This window comes from Pleurodeles waltl, chromosome 7, assembly GCF_031143425.1.
Source record: "Pleurodeles waltl isolate 20211129_DDA chromosome 7, aPleWal1.hap1.20221129, whole genome shotgun sequence".
NCBI lineage: Eukaryota > Metazoa > Chordata > Amphibia > Caudata > Salamandridae > Pleurodeles > Pleurodeles waltl.
In genome coordinates this window covers 1,331,640,808-1,331,658,220 of record NC_090446.1, presented here as the reverse complement: position 1 = coordinate 1,331,658,220, position 17,413 = coordinate 1,331,640,808, and positions in this window count along the sequence as shown.

Here is a 17,413-nt window from a genome sequence, read left to right as displayed (position 1 = left end):
TAAAAACCTGTTGCTGTTCTTCATCTCTTCTGTTACTATCACTTAATATTTCTTTTTATTGCAAATCTCAAATCGTAAATATAGCAATGTACCAATAATGGCACCCTTCCGACTCTGCTGATAGTACTAAATCACAGGCATCCTTTCTTTTTTAATTTGAATATACCTCATCTAAATGGTCAGTATTTTTTATCCTTTCTAAGACTCCTGTAAAGAGGCCTAATTTGGTAGTGCTTGTGGGAGGATCCGCAAATCCACAGTGGCACTAAGCGAGGACCCTCTTGAGTAAATTTGCAGCACATCCTTGAATCCACACAGAATCCCTTGAAAACATTTAACAATCTTCTGTTAATGCTTTGCATTTATATATTTACTTTGTAAATCAACACAATACTCAGTTACAAGCTAAGTACTCCCTAATGATCAATGTTTGTACACCACTCTGCTCTGGGTTTTACACTGCAGTCTCTTGTTTTCCCTTCCTCCCACACTCTTTTAGCTTAGTCTCCATAGTTACCCTGCTTGGAACACTCTCTGCTAGCACTAGGTCAAAAGTTCTCAAGACTTTCTGTGAGCAGCATACTTTGTTCAAATTAAATTGTAGCATATCTGGTTGACTGTTTGCAATTCCAGAAAATATCAAACAACATAAATTGTTTTTATTTTTCCAAAGGCAAGTCACTACCTCATTTCAGTTCCCTGCACAGCTCCACCATTCAATCAAATAAGTTATTTTATATGCTGTCCTCCACTTTAAATGCCTTTCATCTTTAAAACTACCTTATTCTGCTGTTTTGGGTCAGAGAGGGTGCTAGCAAGAGTGGCATTGACATTTACTTAACGTAGACATTACTTGGGTGGCCAGAGAGTGTTAAAGTGGCATCAGTTGCTGCCTTTGGTTGAAAGCATTGTGGATTGCCACATCCAGACCTCATGATTGTGCACTGTGGTGGGAATACCCTAGGTGCACTTACTAGGGTAGGACTGGAAATCCTAAAGAAGGACACCTTTGGTAAATTCATGATACTTTTCCCACATACTACTTTGGTGTTCTCCAACTTTTGCCAAAGACAGAAGAGACAGTGGTCAACTGAAATCTGTTAACAGATACAGAAATCCAGGAAACATGGTAATAAAACTGTTTCTGCATTCCTCCAAGACCACAACATGGGGCCTATATACCACAACAAGTTGTGCTTCCATTTGGACGTAATATATTGAAAAGATGGAGTCTATTTCACAGACGGAGGCAACAGGGTGTTTCTTGACAACTTGAAAGACTGCAACCTCTTCTATGTGTAATATTCACCTACACATCATAAACATAAAAGCTCTTTTCAGAGCCAGCCCTTTTCCTAAACACTAGTTCTTTTTCTTTTCAAATTTATTTTTTAATTTCTCACTCGGATCTGCAGATCTGTTGAGGATCCCGAGCCAAAAGCACACATTCAGCACAAAACAGCAACACATTTGCCTCCATTACTGATCCACGGATCTTTTCACAACCAAAACACTAATTTAAAACATTAACACATTTAATACAGTGGGCTGGTAAGTGACTGTATGAGTCTGTGAGTGGATTTATGAGTGGCTTTGTGGGTCTGTGACTAAGTGTTTGAGTGTGTGAATGGGTGTGTGAGTGGGTGGGTCACTGGTTATGTGGGTCAGTGAATGGGTGTGTGAGTTTGTGAGTGGGTATGTGAGTGGGTGTGTGAGTGACTCTGTGGGTGTGTGAATGGGTGGGTGAGTAGCTGTGTGCCTCTGTGAGTGGGTATGCAAGTGTACTAGTGGGTGTCTGAATGGGTGTTTAAGTGGCTGCATAAGTGTGTGAGTGGGTATGCAAGTAGCTGTATGGGTCGGTCAATAGATGTGTGAGTGCTTGACTGGGTATGTGAGGGGGTTGTAAATGGCTGTCTGGGTGTGTAAGTGGGTTTTTCAGTGTGTAAATGCATGTGTGACTGGGTATATGAGTCTTTTTGTGGGTCAGTGAGTCAGTGTGTGAGTTTGTGAGTTGGTCTGTGAGGTGGCTGTGTGACTGGTTGGGTGGGTCTATGAGTGATTGTGTGAGTGACTGTGGGGTCTGTGAGTGAGTGTCTGAGTGGGTTTATGGATTTGTGAGTTGATGTAAGAGTGGTTATGTGTGGGTTTGGGTGAGTGGGTCTATGAGTAGCTGTATGGGTGTGTAAGTAGGTGTTTGACTGATTATATGTGCCTGTGAGTGGGTGTGTGAGTGGTTCTGTAGATGCATGAGTGCCTACCTGATTGTTCAACTGGGTCTGTAAGTGGTTATCTGAGTGGGTTTGCAGATGTGTGAGTTGGCGTAGGAGTGACTGACCACTGCTACAGGCATTTAGCATCAAACTGCAAAAACATATGTGGCTATGTTGGTTTTTGTCCTGGGGATCCTAGAAATTCTGAGTTTGTCTTGAGTATGTAGTGTTTCAGCCATCTCTAATATGCCGGGTGGAACAGCACAGAATGAACAGGCCATCTAGAGAGACAAAGGTCACTTTATTACGATAGATATGCAGTTTAAACATTATGGGGGTCATTCTGACCTCAGCGGTAAAAGGCGCTTACCGCCGGTCGGAAGACCGCCATAACACCGCCGCGGTATACCGCCACAGTCATTCTGACCCGCAGCTGGCAAACCGCCAAAAACCCGACATCCACAAAAGTCCGCCACACCAACGGTCAGCGAAAAACTAGCGATGACCAAACCTCACCGTCACGCCAACAGAAATACGCCCATGCCATTCCGCCCCACGAATCCACGCGGCGGTCTTTCAACCGCGGTATTCCATTGGCGGTACACACGGCCGCGGTCAAAATACACACACCTTTACAAAACACAACCACATTGGACAATTCAAAATACACACACCTGACACACATACACACAACACTCTCACACACCCAATACAATATCAAATACACACCCACATCACCCACAAACCCCTGCGACCCAAAAATCCGACAGTAGGCCAGAGAGAGACAGCACAGAATAGAGAACACCATCACACAGAGGCACACTACACCATCACCCACACAATATCCACGCACAAAACACCACACACCACCACACTCACCACACTCATCAACACACACCACCCCACACCTCATCCACATCACCCCATGGCACCCCAAAGACATCCCAGGTTTTCAGACGCTGAACTCAGGGTCATGGTGGAGGAAATAGTTCGGGTAGAGCCCCAGCTCTTCGGGACACAGGTGCAGCACACCAGCATTGCCAGGAAGATGGAGCTATGGCAAAGAATAGTGGACAGGGTCAACGCTGTGGGACAGCATCCACAAAATAGGGACGACATCAGGAAGCGGTGGAACGACCTACGGGGGAAGGTGCGTTCCATGGTATCAAGGCACAACATCACGGTGCAGAAGACTGGCGGCGGACCCCCACCTGCTCCCCCAGAATTTACATCATGGGAGGAGCAAGTCTTGAACATCCTGCATCCTGAGGGCCTCGCAGGAGTAGCTGGAGGAATGGACTCTGGTAAGTCTCATCTTCACTACTTCATCCCCCCACCCCACCTGCATGCCAAATCATACCCCCACCCTCACCCCCACCCCCATCACACCAACTCCTTGCAAATGGCTCACCATCACAACCCACCCATCCCAACACCTAGCCCTGCATGCGTCCACAAAGCATGGACACCCATCACCTAAGCATGCCCACTGCACATACCCATTTCCCCCACAAGCCACCGTCACAACAGCCCCCACAAGGGAATGCCAGCACTGGGGTACACGGGCACCCACCCATTGCACGATATGGCACACACAGAAGCAATAACCATACTCTTATACCCCTGCAGGACCCGCACGCCACCACACCGCCCAGGAGGGTCCAGAAATGTCCATCCCACCCCCAGAAGAGGCCCCCAGTGATGACAGCAGCTCTGTCTCCCTGGACCCAGATGACCAGCCCGGCCCATCGGGGACCTCGGGACAGTCGGTTCCCCTCACACAGCTACAGGCCACAGCAGACCTAACCCCCTCTGGGAACACCAGCACAACTCCCACCCAGCGGGCCCATGCCTCTGTCTCCAGGACACGTCAATCAGCAGTGTGTCCACCACTACAGGGCACCCAGGTTAACCCACCACCCCAACAACAACAGGGACCTGGGGGCAGTGGTAGTGGGCACACGGTCCAGGGGACGGAGGCACAGGAACACAGGGGAACTGGGAGGGCTGCTGTGCGACAGGGGGGGGACAGGCCTAGGGAACCCACTCTCCACGAGGCCCTCTCCTCCATCATGGGAGCATACCACCACTCCCAGGAGACGATGGCTATGGTACTGGCCAGGTTCCAGGAGATCCAGGAGGAACAGTTCATGGGGTTCAGGGAAGAACTCCGAAGCATTAGTTCCGCAATGGGGACCATCGTCGTGGCTCTCAACCAGATTGTCACCACATTGCGGGACCATGTGGCACCACAAAGGGCCCCTGTCACTAGCATGGACCAAGAACAGGCTACCACCTCTGCCGGTGCTAGTGGACAGGAGGCCCGACACAACAACAGGCCACCAGAACCCCACCCCCTGCAGAAGGAGAACCACCCCGCAAGCGGACCCTGAGATCTAGGAAGAAGACAGAGTAGGATGCCAAGACCCCCGCCAGCAAAGGATAACCCCTGATGTCATCCCACTGTCCTACATTGCACCCTGTCCAACCTTAAACTGCCCCTGCTCCATCCTTCCACAGGCATATGGACAATGCACCTGTGAGACTGAAAATCTGGACTCTGCCATGGACATTCCTCCACCATCACCCATCACCGATTTTCAACCATGTCCCTAAATTGAGCACTTTAATAAAATCACTTATTGCACAAAAATAATCTGGAGTCTGCCTGTATTTTGAACAAATGTATTAGACATAACCGTGCCAAAATGTCCAGTTACATTGTGATAACAACATACCACTGTCACACAGCTGTAGTCCATGGGGAAACAAAGCTGAGGTCACGCAGTGGGGCCCGACATCTCTGAAATTGGAAGGGAAAGTCACAACTCAGTTAACATACACTGGGGGGAAACTCAGACAGTAGAGAGGCAGGAGACTGTAAGTAAATGTAAAATGCCGGTGTTGATTCTTACCTGTGTGTTATTGAAAATACTGTTGTATCACTGTGTCCCTGTTGTCTGTGTCGTCCTCGTCGTCTTCCTCCTCTTCACTCTCCACAGGCTCCACAGCTGCCACAACACTACCATCTGGACCATCCTCCAGCAGGAAAGGCACCTGGCGTCGCAAAGCCAGGTTGTGAAGCATACAGCAGGCCACGATGATCTGGCACACCTTCTTTGGTGAGTACATTAGGGACCCACCTGTCATATGCAGGCACCTAAACCTGGCCTTCAGGAGGCCGAAGGTCCGCTCGATCACCCTCCTAGTACGCCCATGGGCCTCATTGTAGCGTTCCTCTGCCCTGGTCCTGGGATTCCTCACTGGGGTCAGTAGCCATGACAGGTTGGGGTAACCAGAGTCACCAATTAGCCACACACGGTGTCTCTGTAGTTGTTCCATCACATAAGGGATGCTGCTATTTCGCATGATGTACGCGTCATGCACTGACCCAGGGAACTTGGCATTTACATGGGAGATGTACTGGTCAGCCAAACAGACCACCTGGACATTCATTGAATGATAACTTTTTCTGTTCCTGTACACCTGTTCACTTTCTCTGGGGGGTACCAAAGCCACATGGGTCCCATCAATGGCACCAATGATGTTGGGAATATATCCAAGGGCATAGAAATCACCCTTCACTGTAGCCAAATCGCCCACCTCAGGGAAAACAATGTAGCTCCGCATGTATTTCATCAGGGCAGACAACACTCTGGACAACACCTTTGAAAACATAGGCTGAGACATCCCTAATGACATGGCCACTGTTGATTGAAATGACCCACTTGCCAAAAAATGGAGTACTGACAGAACCTGCACTAGAGGGGGAATCCCTGTGGGTTGGCGGATGGGTGACATCAGGGCTGGCTCCAGCTGGGCACACAGTTCCTGTATAGTGGCTCGGTCAAGCCTGTATGTCAATATGACATGTCTTTCTTCCATTGTCGACAGGTCCACCAGCGGTCTGTACACGGGAACATTCCTCCATCTCCTCGCAAGTCCCAGTGGACGGTGCCTAGGAAGGACAACAGCGAGCACAGAGTCAATCAACCCACAGGTACGTTCCCACAGCTTGCACAGTACACGATTCTCTATGCATTGAATGGCTTGTATGAGTGGCGATGCAAGGCCTAGGCATGTGTGACGCAGTAGAATTTAAGCCATGTGGGCCCTTGAAATGGCGGCTGCCTGACCTGTGAAGTGCGACAATGGGATGTGAGGTCAATGCGCTGGCGTGGCACACCGTGGCGGTAGGCGTTCGAAGACCGCGGTGCAAAGCCGCATTGGTTAACATTGAACCCTATGGGTTTCAGGAGCCAATGACGATGTGCGCCGGCGGTCGCGGTACGCACCGCCGCGGGCGTGACCGCCATTTTCTATCAGCTTAATCACTCGAGACCTGATCATCCACAGGAGAGGACCTATACTGCAAGTGCTGCTGTGACCTCGGTCTGGAAGAGACAATGGCTGCTGCGACTGGGGAAAGGGCCCCTGCCTTCACTTCTGAAGAATTGGAGAAACTCGTGGATGGGGTCCTCCCCCAGTATGCGCTACTCTACGGTCCTCCAGACCAACAGGTAAGTACACTGTGACCATGCTTTATGGCCAATGCCTGGGTTGAGTGGGGTGAATGAACGATGGTGGGGAGGGGAGTGATTGAGGCATGCATCAAACGACAGATGAGAGCATGTGCCACATGGCAAGGGTGGGGATGGGGGGGCCACTCACATCGAGCATGCAGAAGGTGATGATATTTTATTTTCTCCCCCTGTACATGTCACATAGGTCAGCGCCCATCAGAAAATCGTCATTTGGCGTGCCATCGCCAAGGACGTCCGGACCCTGGGGGTCCACAACAGACGGGGCACCCACTGCCGCAAGAGGTGGGAGGACATCCGCTGTGGGAGCAGGAAGACCGCGGAGGCTCTGCTGGGGATGGCCTCCCAACATAGGAGGGGTGCCACTCGTCAATTGACCCCCCTGATGTCTCGGATCCTGGCGGTGGCCTACCCAGATTTGGATGGGCGAGTGAGGACATCACAGCAGACACAAGGGGGTGAGTACCAGCACATTCTGCTATCTTAGCGCGCAGTGGAGGTGTCTGAGTGGGGGAGGAGGGCTGTGGGTATCCCTAGGCCAGGGCGATTTCTGTAGGCTAGGCTCCTCCGTAAGGCATGGCCCTGTGCCCCCGCCCCCCACCTCTGTAGGGTGCCAAGTACAGCTATCCATGGCCCTGTGTCACCTATGTGTGCAGTTGTCGTCCATAGGCTTGTAGGCCAAGTCCCAATGATTGAGTAGTGTACCCCAAGTGCGCGTCGTAGTGCAGGGGGCTTCTGTGTCTGTCCTCTCCGCCAACTGTGTTGCCAATGCATGCACTCAACATGTCTTTATTTCCCCCCCCTTTTTTGCTGCTCTTCCTGTTCATGTGTGCATTAGCATCATCAGGCGGAGGATAAGTGGCATCGGAGCACTAGGGAGCTGCATCTCACATGGCCCTGGAGGGCCATGCAACCGACTCGGAGTTCACCAGTGAGACGGAGGGCGAGGGGAGCTCCACAACGGGGACATGTGGAGACATCAGCGACACAGACACGTCCTCGGAAGGGAGCTCCCTTGTGGTGGCGGCAACATCCGTGCCCACCGCAACAACAGGTACAGCCGCCACCCAGCGCACCAGCTCTGCCCTCCAAGCAGCCCCTCAGCGTTCGCCCCGTACCCGCTCGCACACGAAGGCGGGCATCTCCTTCGCCCCAGGCACCTCAGGCCCTGCCCCAATTACCCCTGCTGCCCTCAGTGAGGAGGTCATTGACCTCCTCAGGACGCTCATTGTTGGGCAGTCTACCCTTTTGAATGCCATCCAGGGGGTAGAAAGGGAGGTGCACTGGAGCAATGCATACCTGGAGGGCATTCATTCGGGTCAGGCTGCCCATCAGCGATCGTTCAACGCTCTGGCCTCAGCACTGACAGCAGCCATTGTCCCTGTCTCCTGCCTCCCTCCTCCAACTTCCTCCACCCAGTCCCACTCCCCTGTTCCTCTGCCTATCCCAGACACACCTACAGACCAGCCTGCACACACCTCAACACCCAAGGGCAGCTCATCCAGACATAAGCACCACACATCACACAAGCATTCACACAAGCAACAGCCACATGCAGACATACCAACAGCCACTGCCTCCTCTGTGTCCCCCTCCTCCTCGTCTCCCTCCTCCCTCCCTGTGACGTCTCCACTCACACTTGCATGCACAACATCATCAGCCACTACGTCCATCACCAGCACACCCACCAGAACACTCCGCACACGTGCAGTCACCACCCCCACTGCCAATTACACGTCCCCTGTGTCCTCTCCCAGTGTGTCTGTCACCCCCTCTTCCAAACCACACAAACGCAGGCAGCCACCCACCCAACAGCCATCCACCTCACGACAGCCTCCGTCACAAGCACCTGCACCCAAAGACAGCACACTTGACTCTCCTACAACCACATCCTCTTCCTCCACTCCCATACCCACTGCACCTACCCTTCCCACTGCTCCTAAAAAGTTTTTCCTGTCCAAAATTAACCTCTTTCCATCACCTGACCCACCCCCTCCATCTCGTAAGAGTCCAATCAGCACCTCAGCCACCACAACCCCTGGACCTACAAGGACCATAGTACAAGGATATTGGAGTCCACCACCTTCAAGGGCAGCTACATCGGCCAGCAGTAAAGGGACAGCCAGCCCACCCCCTGGGAAAAAAACCAAGAAAGGCAAGGCCCGGCGTGAGAGGCCAGAGACGGCAGCCTCCAAAGGCACTACCCTGGCACCGTCAGGAAGTGGGGTGCCACCTGGCACATCTACAAAGGGAGGCAAGGGCCACAGAGAATCACGGAAGGATGGCAAGGGCAGCATGGCCGACAAGTCCGGCAGCAGGCGAGCTGCCCAGGCGAGCCCCACCAGCCCCATTCCGGGTGTGAAGGAGGACACCCACGGGCCCGGGACTCCAGCACAGGAGGGCCCCGCAAGCGAGAAGTCGGATGGCGAGTGAACTCCATATATTGGCCGGATATGGTGCCCTGGAGACACATGTCAAGAACCGCTGAACAGGGCCCTTCAAGACAAGCACCGCTGAACAGGGCCCTTCAAGACAAGCACCGCTGAACAGGGCCCTTCAAGACAAGCACCGCTGAACAGGGCCCTTCAAGACAAGCACCGCTGAACAGGGCACCGCCGTCTCAAGCACCGCTGAACAGGGCTCTTCAAGACAAGCACCGCTGAACAGGGCCCTTCAAGACAAGCACCGCTGAACAGGGCCCTTCAAGACAAGCACCGCTGAACAGGGCCCTTCAAGACAAGCACCGCTCCGCTGGGCCCTTCATCTCAATCACCGCTCCGCTGGGCACCGCCGTCTCAAGCCCCGCTTCCCTGGGCCCTTCATCTCAAGCACCGCTCCGCTGGGCACCGCCGTCTCTGCACCGCTTCGCTGGGCCCTTCATCTCAAGCACCGCTCCGCTGGGCCCTTCATCTCTGCACCGCTCCGCTGGACCCTTCATCTCAAGCACCGCTCCGCTGGGCACCGCCGTCTCTGCACAGCTTCGCTGGGCCCTTTATCTCAAGCACCGCTCCGCTGGGCCCTTCATCTCTGCACCGCTCCGCTGGGCCCTTCATCTCTGCACCGCTCCGCTGGGCCCTTCATCTCAAGCACCGCTCCGCTGGGCACCGCCGTCTCTGCACCGCTTCGCTGGGCCCTTCATCTCAAGCACCGCTCCGCTTGGCCCTTCATCTCTGCACTGCTCCGCTGGGCACCGGCGTCTCTGCACCGCTCCACTGGTCCCTTCATCTCAAGCACCGCTCCGCTGGGCCCTTCATCTCTGCACCACTCCGCTGGGCCCTTCATCTCAAGCACCGCTCCGCTGGGCCCTTCATCTCAAGCACCGCTCCGCTGGGCACCGCCGTCCCTGCACCGCTCCGCTGGGCCCTTCATCTCAAGCACCGCTCTGCTGGGCCCTTCATCTCAAGCACCGCTCCGCTGGGCACCGCCATCTCTGCACCGCTTCGCTGGGCCCTTCATCTCAAGCACCGCTCCGCTGGGCCCTTCATCTCAAGCACCGCTGGCCCATTGGCAGAAGGGGCAGGCCCGGATCTGTGTCGGGCAGGGCTGCACGATGCACTCTGGGCACCATGCCTCCTCCAGTACCAGTGGAGTCTGTAATCCACTTGAGAGACTGTGGCTTTGCACTCCCCAGGATGGTACAGTGGGCAACCCACCCACTGTAGAGACTTGTGAGACTGTGGCTTTGCACTTCCCAGGATTGCACAGTGGGCAAGCCACCCACTGTAGAGACTTGAGAGACTGTGGCTTTGCACTCACCAGGATGGCACAGTGGGCAAGCCACCCACTGTAGAGACTTGAGAGACTGTGGCTTTGCACTACCCAGAATGGTACAGTGGGCAACCCAGCCACTGTACAGACTTGAGAGACTGTGGCTTTGCACTCCCCAGGATTGCACAGTGAGCAACCCACCCACTGTAGAGACTTGTGAGACTGTGGCTTTGCACTCCCCAGGATGGCACAGTGGGCAAGCCACCCACTGTAGAGACTTGAGAGACTGTGGCTTTGCACTCCCCAGGATGGCACAGTGGGCAACCCACCCACTGTAGAGACTTGAGAGACTGTGGCTTTGCACTCCCCAGGATGGGACAGTGGCCATGGAGGCCCCTCGTGGATCTGGCGTCGTGGACTCATGTGGCTGAGGTGCCTCCCCTTCCCTTCCCCCTGAGGTGCCTGTAGTTTTTCTATCTGATGCCCCTGCAGTGTTCTCTCCAATGGATTCGGGTCTCCTGTGTGGGCTTTGCCCATGTGTTGAGGCCCATTGGCACACGTACAATGACTGAAACCCAATTTGGACAGGACAATTTACATATGTGTATATAGTTATACAGTAGATGTTGGAAATAATTTTTTACTTAGCCTTACAATATATTTAAATTTCATGATCATTTTATTTTGTCTTGGCATTCTTCCGGGGGGTTTGGGGGGTGTCACACTGAGTTGTTGCTCTGCATTGATGTGTAGGTAGTTGTGGGTGAGGGTGGGTGTGTCGCGTATGTGTGTGCCCGTAATCTTTTCTCCTCCTCCCTCCCCTGTGTCGTAGGTGCAGTACTCACCGTTGTCTTCTGCGCCGGCGTTCGTGCTCCTGGTAGAGGAGCAGGTAGACAATAGCTGGTAGGATGTGTAGTTCTGGTTCCATGCTGTCCAGATTCCTCGTGGAGTGTGTAGAGGTGAGCGTTTTCCCGTTCGTAGTCTGTTTCCGCTGTGTTTTTATCGGCGGGGCTCCCGCCCCGGAAAAGGTGGCGGATTGGTGAGTTGTGATAGGGTGGGCGGTACATTGTTTCCCGCCTGTCTGTTGGCGGTGACCGCCGCGCTGTTTGTTTGTCCCACCGTGGCGGTCGGAGTGTTAAAGTGGTGGTCTGTGTTGGCGGTTTCCGCCAGGGTCAGAATTCCATTTTTTGGACCGCCTGCCTGTTGGCGGGTTGGCCGCCGCTTTAACACCGACCGCCAGAGTTGTAATGACCCCCTATATGTATTACAAAATCTACACAACCTCACCTCACTAATACAAATAATCAACCTAGCCCCGCAACCCTTAACCCTAACCTCCAACATGCGCACACCCCCACCATAACATTTAAACATTCTGCAGCATCCCCCTTACATGTCATTCACCTTCCCTTTATAACTGGTCCAAGTGTAACTCCCTTGTATTCCATCAGCCAACTTCTCCCTGTCAAGCCCACAGCCTCATCATCCGAGTGTGTGAAGCACATGTTTTTCTGCCAACTGTCCTTCCAAATCTGCAAGACCATTACAGCAGACCTAGGAGAACAAAACAACCTACCTACACTACCTGTCAAGCCCACAACACTCCTAGCAACATGCTACTCTGTCTTTGGGACCTTAACTGTTACTAGGGCACCACTCCTGCCCACGAGGTAACCAATCAGTACACCTCTTCGGCTGGACTGAACTATGCACCTGAAGCATCCCCAGGGTGAACATTCCAATGAGAACCACCCCTGGAAGCCCAGATTAGGCAGAACAGCACAGAATTAATAGGCTAGGTAGAGAGATAAAAGCTTCTCCATTAGGGCAGGTAAGTGGATGAAACTTTCAATGCAGTGTAAAATAGCAACAGACCCACTTACTAATGAGAATTTTCAAGCTACACGTGTTGTGTAGCCATTTTAGCTATAATTTTATACATGTTATTTTAGCATACTAGGCCTGTCGCTGTGTACTTTAACCTAGATATATTTTATTCTGCTTTGTTTTATTATTTTAATATTAGCCACATTTGCGGTCTTGTTTTATTTTTTCTAGCTAGCTGCTCTTCGCCTAGTTCAGCACTACATTCCTAAACAAGACATTTCTTTCACTCTGTGCTTACTCAAGGCTGCAGTAAGATAGGTTGCTGGCAAACGTGGTACGCTTTGTCTCCAATGTTCACAGAAACATACACACTCTTACAAGGGGATACTTTCTTGGAACATCATATGTTTTATTATAAAGGCACTCCTTTGACCCATGTACGTTAGAGGGAGATTCCAACCAGATGACCATGACTGTATGCTGATTGCTTCGCTACAGCTGCTTATGTAGACTACAGGCCTTTGCTCAGGTATGAGGGATGATGTCTTCCTAGGGGGAACCTGAATGGCAGAATTAGAGCTTAAAATGCTAACATAGTTTAGGTAGGAACTATCTCTACAAACCTTAGTGACAGTATGGAAGCATTATTCTTGTGTTTCACTCTCCTTGTCACAATTTTAATGTTATTGTGCTTCATCGTCCTAGTTTTTGCAATACATGCTTTATTATCTAATATGCAGTTACTTTAATAAAACCTTATTAAACTTTACTCTGCCTCTGATTGTCCTTGCATATGTGAGACTAATGTAACCAAGTGAAACGGATGAGATCTGAGTGACCATGATTCCTCTGAGGAGTCATGTATGTCATGCGCCCGGTTGACCCAATCATCCCTGCTCTTGGGTGGAGATGAGGCACTGCTAGTTAGCCAGAACAAACCTGGATTAGGCCAACAGGTGCCACATGGTGCGGGATCAGACTGAGTCCCCTGCAGTACAGGTGATTCTGCCGCCCAATCCAGTAGTCTCATTAGGATAATGAGAACCTATGCGACCCACGTAAACCCTCCCCTCAACCTGCACAAACCCCCCACAAAACATCCAAACATTCTGAACCGACCCTCTTACATTTCATTTGCCTTCATTTCATACCTGACCCAAGCATTACTCCCTCCTACTCCATCTGCCCATGTTCCACTATCAAGGCTTCAACCCTTCCAGCAGTGTTTCATTTGTAAAATAACAAGTGCCAGGGCGCTTGACAGTGGACCACTTCAGCTTGTACCTTCCACTGCCTATTCCACCACTGCCAGTGACAGTACTAACACAATTATTAACCATCCATTCCTACAAGTGGAAGAATTCAGACTATTCTAGGCCCAAAAGCTAAGTAAATGGCTTGGGCGGAAGACATAAATAATTTTTAAGTGTACATTAAATGAATAAACAAGTGTTATGCTCATCTCCAAACTAGGGAAATAGTGCCACCATGTGGTGTACTATCATAAGTGCCAGTGTTGACAGTTAAGGGCCAGTGCAGAGCACTGGAAACCACCCGCTCCAATTAAGCAGTGCCTTCCGGCCTAGTGGGTGATCCCTATCTATTTCTGCTACCCAGGAAAAACCTAAACAGGAGTTATTTCCTGCCCCCCCTTTCCCTGGCATCTATGCACTGGCTGTTGCTCCAAACAGCTTCACCTTTTCACCTGTGCCCAACAGCCAATATGCTCATTGCTACCATTTCAGTGCCATTTATTTTTTTGTGCTAACTGGGCCTGCTTTTCCTCCTTCCTGATGTCAACGTGTTCCTTCATTCAAGTCTCCCTGTTTTGACAAAAGTGGCACATCTCTCTGTTTGCCTAGTGCCAAGCTTTCTCAACCACATTACATTTAGCAGCCCCACACAAAACTCTCCTTGGCACTAATGCTGTCCAGAAAATGTAAGTCCCCAACCTCGACCTTCCAAACAATTTCAAATCCTTTTTCATAGCCTTTAACAAATTATTCTCCTCTAAATGTATAACCAGCATATCTGGGCAGGGCCAATTCAGAAAGCGAAGGCAACAATTGTCCCCATTTCATTCCTTCCCTGTCCCACCAGTCAATTTCAGAGTCGGTAGACAAAACACCTACATTGTTTTCCAAAAGGCCGAGCTTCAGCCTGTTTCCCCACTCATTTTTAAAAAAGTGCCCGATAATCTAGATGGAAAATATTGACACACTCGGTGCTGTCATGCAACCTAGAACAAAAGAAGACATGTTGAGCCCATTCTTCAGCATTTCGAGTATGTCTCAAACAGTATTTAGCTGACCTCATCCAATCCTCATGGTATCCTTCAAAGCAAACCCCAACCTGTGAGCTTCAGTAGTTGCCCAAATCCTAAAGACGTGCATACCAAAATATTTTGCCTTCTCCTCACCATTAGCCAGTACTTTACCCATTACAACTAACATGTGATGCCATCAGCATCTTCCCATTTAATGACAGAAAACCATACCCACTTTAGCTGTGTCCAACAATTTAGATTCATGCCAAGTCCCCACTGGACACACCAGCACACTGATAGCACTCACTACCACATGCACACTTTTCCCTGTTTGATCAGTTTTTGATTTATGGTAATTTAAATATAAATTGTCCGCTTTTAGTTTAACGTCCTCCATTTCTTTGCCCTGCTCTCAGCTTATCCACAGCAACTTAGAAACTATAAAGACTCCAAAAATAACCATAGCAAGCACAATTTAAATAATAATACCTCAAAACTACAAACACAAAAAAAAATTGAGCCTCAAACTAGCATTACTAACCTCTTTGTGGTTATAGGTTCCCTTTTATGCCCTTGCGCCTATTCTCTTTTGCCCACCCATGCAAGATGTTCTTGCCCTCTCCTCCTGATGTGGTTCATAGCCCCAAAAGAAGTTACCATAGATCATTGACAATGTTTCTGCAACTGTAGTCACTGAGATACCTCTGTCAATGTTATTAATGAGAAAATACACCACATCCTCTATTCTCTCTTCCTTGCTCTATCAGGGCTCGAAAAATCATAAAAATGTTACTAGACCTGCAGGTCGAGTAACTTAAATAATCTACTTGACCTAACTGTAATGTACTTGACCCGTAAACGGGTCTCAAATTGTGTGATCCTTGGCAAATAGTTTACAGAGTCACTTTTTTCTTAATTCTCACATATGATCGCACCTTCAAATATGTGAGCTCAGTATTTCTGCAGTAAAAAAAAAACTATTTTGTTTGATTAAGTAGACTAAAGTTTGCTGCATGCATCATAAGAATCTAGCCCACATACCCATGAGGTCTAGCCCACATAACCTCGGACTTCTTTTAGTTTACTAACAGCATTGCCATCAGGGCAGGAGTGTTTCTCAGTTTGTTTAAATACTCAATTTTTATAAATACATTACTAAACATGATGTGGTAACATATTGTCATCCTCACACAGTAACTTTCCAAGAAATGTCCAAAAACCTCTCCACTAACTTGCAGCTTTACTGATAAAACTATATAGTGTATTAAGAATGTGTGAAAATTGGGTTTCAGAAAACATATCCTTTGCACATCAACATGTAAAGTATTCTGATTTGTTTTCATCCTATCAAAATATGTTTAATCACACAGAAATATAAAAAAGGGCTTTCACAACTACTAAAATATATTTTTTAATGTTTGCACAGTTTACTTAGTCATTTAAATGTTGTGTGCTAGGAAAAATCCCAAACCCTATCTCCTTTTATTTTACATTCTAAGATGCAGGTCACACAATTCACCTTACAAAGTCCTGGAACTCTGCTGTTAGAAGGAAAATTAATTGTAAGAAAAACTGACTTTTGACCTCTATCTGTGAACACAGAGCAAATGTGACATAAGAACAAGATTTAAAGGCATCTTTTATTGGCCCTCCACTTTTCAAGAGAGGAGTAAGTATTAAAAATAGCACGACATGATCAAATAAGACTCTCTAATGAGTGGTGTAGTGGATTCTGTCTATTTGTCTTGCCCACTCTTCACTGCTCCACTAGACATACACTCCTTGCATGTCTTTCTGTAAGCTAACCTGATAGATTCTGCAGGTGAGTTTTCCACTAAAGACAGAATTCTCATTCTCCCAACTCCCAAACCAGAAGACCAGTACCTTGTTCTCCTGCAAGTATGCCCCGAATGCCAAACCACAGAATCTCTGCCACTGTGAATGAGACTATGCATCTGCAATGTTATTGTCCACCACTGGCAAATGTCTTGCTCTAAGCACAATATTATACATCAAACAACCCAGCATGAACCTCTCACAACTTCAGTAAATTCTTGTCTCTCACCTTTTGTCCATTAACTATAGCCATTACAGTTTTGTTGTCTACACTAAAAGTCACAGTCTTCGTTAGCTCTTTACCTCACAGATAAATCGCTCCATCAATGGAAAGAACTCCAAACATACAGTACTCCTTCTATCTCACATCCATTTGTTTGGCCACCTCTCGAGCAACATCTTCCCAAAGCAGTCCAAAGTGGTCCAAGCCTGCTGTATCCGAGAAAATTTGAATCAGCCATGAAAAGTTCAAATCCAGTGGCCACATAGTTACTCCATTAAAGCTCCACAGGAACCACAACCTAACTTCCAGATCAGCACCATTGCAGCTGATATTCTCGTCCTGTGGATGTGTAGCTTTGAAACTTTCAGTAAATTTTTGCAGTGGTGTTTCAAGGTTAGGTCAAGCCACGAGACGTTAACACGTAATTTGGATTTCTTTTGTTCCTTGGTGCTAAAAGTAAGGGGTCATGTGCAGGAGTATTGCAGGAAATGCAGGTAGCAGTGGAAGGTGTGGGAATGCCACTAGCTACTGAGAAAATACATGGCTCGAGTATGATGTTAGCATTCTTGGCATTGAAATGGACATGGTAGTGATGGAAGCCAGATGACCTGATTGACCTATTGAAAAAAGTTACAGCCCTGACAGGTGCAAAATATACTTTGCATGTCAAGTAGTGAGGGCAGGCAGATCTTTCTGTAGAAGGTTAGGTTTTGTAATGTCAGGTACAAAGAGTTTAAATGATATTGCACAGCCCATTGGTAACACCTTGTCCACGTCAATGTCTCCTTCAAATTGGATACCT